The sequence below is a fragment of the Blennius ocellaris genome (assembly GCF_963422515.1).
Source record: "Blennius ocellaris genome assembly, chromosome: 7".
Lineage (NCBI taxonomy): Eukaryota > Metazoa > Chordata > Actinopteri > Blenniiformes > Blenniidae > Blennius > Blennius ocellaris.
The window spans coordinates 17,224,628-17,230,627 of NC_137656.1; positions in this window are offsets into that span (position 1 = coordinate 17,224,628).

Genomic DNA, 6,000 nt, shown 5'->3' on the forward strand with positions numbered 1-6,000 from the left:
ACTACACACTGAACTCAGACAAGCACTTTGTTCATTCATAAACATGCTTCTTCCCTCTGACAGGTTCCTACATGAATCTGAAGCCCTATAGGCTATTGTGGAATTAGGGACCTCCCTCTATTTTATGAATGTGGGCAGATACTCTTGTGTTTTACTCCAGGATGAAGGGTGAGGAGTTTTCCTGGGTGAGATTGATTGATGCCCTGCAGGCTTTAGATGTGGATCCTAATGTATGCAATGCTGTCTCCATCTCTCTGCTTCACATTAATTTGCATAATCTGCATACATAAGTGTAATAAGGAATATAGAATACAAATATTCACCTATATAACCTTTGCACATGTTACCAGTAGGTATCCTTTTTATTCATATGATGAACATACAATCCCAACAATTCACTTTTGCGTATAATACACAATTATGTGAATGTTTGTTAATCAGCTACGGAATCAACAACACAATTAATTTCACTACATTTTCATAAAACACCATCTGATAACGAATCCCATTCATATAGGGTATTACCGGTAAGTAAATTTGATTTGGATGATAATTAAACTTTTCTAACATGACATAATGTATTTTACTGTAAATAAAAACCACTATATCACATTTATTTTATCTGTTGTTTCATATTATGAGATTATCAACACATAACATCTCATGGCCTACTTTATTTCAGCAGAGCGTAGCAAAAAAAGCTACTATGGACTATTAAAGAATTATGATCTTGGAATCCTTGCTAGGCAAGGAGGCTGGTTAAGTCGTGTCTGTTCGTATGGAGGGGGAGGGGTGGGCTGCAGGAAGGGTCCTTTTCCAAATTCTTTTAGCCCTGGCATGAGTCTACATGGCTCGCTGAGCACTAGGTTGCTGCCCCTGGGCCTTGCAGCGGAGGCACGATTTATGCGTCGTTCCTCACAAGCTTATTGCACAGATTCTTGTTGTCTCGGTGGTATCATATTGCCTCTGAGCTGCGGGCCTTGCCGCTGTTTCTCTCTGCAGAGCGGAAACTGAAGCTGCACACGCAGTGTACACTGGGAACCAGTGTAGAGAAAAACAGTGGAGAATGAGGGAGACTGTGGACCTTCAATATTCAGCCCAAAAATAGAAGTAAGGGGGGAAAAAAAAGCTTCACTCCAGCGTTTCCAGGCCCCTGGAGCAGAGTACTGCAGCAGACCCCTCAGAGACTCCCGCGGTGGGGTGGAGAGACGCCGACCAATGGGGGCTCAGGCGTTCACTGTGTGTGTGTGTGTGTGTGTGTGTGTGTGTGTGTGTGTGTGTGTGTGTGTGTGTGTGTGTGTGTGTGTGTGTGTGTGTGTGTGTGTGTGTGTGTGTGTGTGTGTGTGTGTGTGTGTGTGTGTGTGTGTGTGCGGCTAACTCAGCTCAGATCCTCTTCTAGTGGGTGAGTTCAGAGATGGTTAGCTGTGTACGTGCCCGCGCGTGCATGCACATCTGCAAGTGCAAAGAAGTAATGGTGCAACCACTGCAGCCCCTGCTGAAGACAAAGCAAGTGTGTGTGTGTGTGTGTGTGTGTGTGTGTGTGTGTGTCACTGAGGTGCTTATTAATAATGATGTGTCCTTTTACTGCCAACGGCACCTCCAGTCTCAGCTGTGATTAGAATTAAGCAAGCACATCACAAGCAGTGTGTTGGATTTGTGTGTGAGTAAATCATCACTTCATTTAATGAGACAATCCTTGACATACAGGGACTCATTTGCTATTGAGATATCTGAGAAAGCTTTCTGAGAATACCAGTGACAGCTGCTGGAAAAGCAAAGTCTCAAAGCCATTCTTGTCAGCTCTGCTTTAGGCCCTCTGTCCTCTCCATAAACTGATCTGGTGCTGAGTAGCTGCACATTAACAGAGCCTTACTACCTGCCCTAACAGTCAACATGATGTGAAACATTGACCTTGAGAAACACTCACCTGATTGCGACCTTCCTTTAGGCAGTGGTGACACACTGCCCTCTTCTGGTAGTTGGAGAGAAGTAACTTCTCAACACTTTGCAATAAGTTTCACAAACTGTAATTTTGAAAAGTTATTATTGCTACTCAAAATCAAGAATAAGATACTTTTATATATTTTTTATTGGTAGAGTTTAGAACAGTTGGATCACAATTTTTTTTCCCATATATTTGAAGACGTAATGGTGATATGAAGTTCCATGTGTAATGAGATCTGGATATAAATGTTTGTTTTTGTTAACTGCAGCAATATGATGATGTTGTATGTATATGACTGATATATTAACTATGTGTAGAGAACCATGTGAATAAATAAGTATGGCTCTTCGTGTTTGTTCCTATCCACACATGATTCTGCACACCAATACATATATACATTTTTTGATATACAAATAATGAAATTATAACTAGAATGCCTTAGAGATTACCACATTTTTTTCATCCTGGCAACAGGTTTCCATGATGGAATTAAGCTACTCAGACGCTTATTCTTCAATTTGACCACTAGATGGAGGGAGAATACAGAATACCAAAGGGTGAGAAATAACCTTATTGATACGGGATGTCAAAAAAATGACAACATAACATGGTTTTCAGATCACATACATGATATATTAAAGTAAAGACAAATTTAGAGAAAACCAATCAAATTAAACTGTATGTATCTCATTGACTCTTCACCTATAAACTATTTTTCATATCAATCGTAACTTCGCTCTATCTAATTCAGAGTGTGCAGGGCTGGATCTGATTCCAGCTTCCCATGGGCCAACACATGCAACCAATTTAGTGACAACAATTCACTAGAAAACACACATGCACGAAGAGAACATGCAAAGTCAATTCCTGTAATTTTAGGAGACAGAAAGGTTTGTCGATTTATGTTTCTGTACTGAACACGTTAAATGTTCACAGCTTGTGTGTCTCCTCACTTGTAGTGATGCAGCCTGCTTAATAATCAGTCCGTGGGCAGTCTTCAATCCCTGAAGAGAAAATTTACAGTTTTCAGATGCTCTGAGGAAAACTAGAATTTTAAATCTGATATTAAATATGGTTTCTTGTGACCTTTCAAGACAACAAAAGGGTCAAATGAGTTTTTTTATGAGCTATAATTTGGTAAATCAACCCACTTTGCCATGAACCTCTGACACAGCAAACTGGGGATGTGCAGATGTCATGAAACATAATATCTTCGACAGAGTCCCGCAATGACGTATGAGAATGTGGCACATTAGGGGATTGTGCAAAAGTGTTTTGCGTGATACATGTAGAGGGTGACTGGGGAAACCTTTTATACAGCAATAAACAAAAAGCGACACAACTGTTTTGAGGACTGGAACTTGATTCTTCAAACATATAACAATAATCCACGTTACTGTTTGTTCACATCTGTTGGACACCGACCATTGCTGATGGTCTGCAATATAATTACTTTTGCTGCACATGATTCCGACTGGCCAGGCTGTTATCCACCGTGGTATAATAAGCTGCAGGCATTTTATTATTAGCAGTAATTCATCTCTTTGGGTTGGAGTCACCCTGATTACGACAACATTTTTCATGCGGCTTTAATGAGATCCAAATGAGGTGATGAGGAACAATGTCAACAAATGGTTGGTGGGTTTTGTGCACGCTTTCTTTTTCCAATACTGTAAATAACAAACATGCATTCATTTCACTCCCAAATAGTTGAACCTTATTTCATTGGCAGCTGTTAAAACTGAAACTCCAAGCAAGTAAGTACCTCTTTCACAACAGCAATATCTTCCTCCGTCAAGACAACATTTCAATGTTCTTGTCCCACTGTTTTTATAATACCAAGATTTATTTGAAGACACATTGATTCCAATAAACAGATGGTGGACATAAAACCTGCCAACCTGACATTAACAATATTTGAGGGGAAAAAATATTTCCTTTGAGCTTAAAAAGCAGCACATTTCTTCTGTAACAAATCAATTATTACTGCTGGATCAATGTGGGACAATGATTATGTTGCACGAGATACGGTCTCAAATCAATTGGGAAGGAGAATTCATGCTTGTTCCTTGACTTGTATGAACGTTACTGTGCTTGTTTCCTCCAAGCAAGGTGAAGCACTGCACTGCACTGCCAAGAACAAGCTGATCCACACCCACACAAAATTCAGAAGATTCAGATTCAGCTCGGGTTCACGTGTGTAATTTGACATATTTGGAAGAAAAACACAACTTGTTTCATAGGGTGTATATGCAACATGACTGACATTTATGAATATAAATCAGTACACAATTGAAATGACATCGATCTACTAAAGTGTTTGTACCTGCTTTTTTTCAGCTCATCACAGTCTCCATTTTTATTACATTCTGTTGCAAACAGCAAGACGAAGCAGTGCACTGCCAGAAACCAGCTGATTCACTCCCACACCAAGTAGTGTGGATTCACATTCAAATTGACTTCATTTGTCATTTCAGCCCATTGGATTTCATATCCCTGGCAGAATGAAGAGGCGTTTCCCATGGGGTGCATGTGTGAACAACAACCGACATTCACAGGTTTAAAACAGCTCACAGCGACAATGATATCATGAAAAAGTGTCAGTTATCAGTTATTATTTAACACAAAAAAAACCAGAAGAAACCTGTTAACATGTTATTATTCAGAAAAGTTATTAAAGTGTTGAAATGACAAAACCCCACATTACTGAGCTTGAACTTTATCGCACAGCCACAGTTCACAGCCTGCTCTGCATATTGTCTGCAACAGTCCAAACTGATATAATCATGATGATACGATCCATTTCTGCATCAAAATTAATTTCATGATTTCAATTACTTTCTATTACAATGACAAAAACATCATTTCTAAAAATGTAGGTTTTGATGAAAAGCTAAAAGTAATATTTAGAAAAGTAGAAAAAGGCCTTCACCAGACCTGAAGCTCTCTGGTGCCTCCCAGGGAAATCCCACCCCCAAACTTCGAATACCACAACATTGAAAATGATCAAATGCATCTAAAGACATGTTTATAGTAATTAAATGAATGACTCAAACATTTTAGAATTTGTCACTTCTGCATTTTCTCATTTAAAAAAATGCCCCTCAAAGTCTTCCTCAGAGAAACATTTCAAATTCACAACAAAGTGAATGAGAAGGGTTGCCAGTTTCATCGTGACTCTTATGATACTCTTATGATACTACTTTGTCACAACAGAAACTGATATCGTACCATATACAGATACATATATTACAAATTTTGAAAGGGTTTTCCACATCATTCTAAAATCCACTTACGCATTGTAACGATTCACTTGGTATTTGGCCTGTTTGCTTTGTTCACTGTTTCAGACTGGATTAGTGAAGAGTCACACAAACCACGACAGGAAGCCCAAAGCTTTCAAGCCTGTTGCTTTCTTCACATTTCAATGCCAAAGAAAGTTATTGCACAAGGAAGCTTGTAAGATCTTTTTTTTTTCCTTCTTCTTCTCTCTGTTTGCCTTTCTTCTTCCTCTGGAGAGTTAATCAATGGATTCTCCAGTCTTGTTAATGCAACATCCCCACATTAGGGCAGTAGAGGGAGGAAGTCACCACATATGGACCTTGTTACCAGCCCTTGATGCACACTTCAGGTCATACTACAAGGGGGTGCGTGGGGTGATCCGTGTGTGTGTGTTTGTGCGCGCGCGCACGTGTGTGTGTGTGTGTGTGTGTGTGTGTGTGTGTGTGTGTGTGTTTGTGTGTGTGTGTGTGTGTGTGTAAAGCGACACTCCAAAGTCCACAATTGTCTGAAACCCTGCTGTATAACCACATCTTCTTCTTTGAAGTCATAAAGACTTACCACTGTAAATGATGATCTCTATTGCTTGATTTCCAGCTCAGCTGTAGCTGACTTATTTGATGTCCAGATAAAAGTACCATGTGTTTGGTTCTTTTTTTTTTTACTGGGCTTTTTCCACCTGTGGCTGTGGTTGGTTTGATTGAGTTTGAACGGAGAAAAGTAAACTGTAAAAGACACAAAGTGACCATATTTCTAAATGTCTTTGTGTGAGGAGC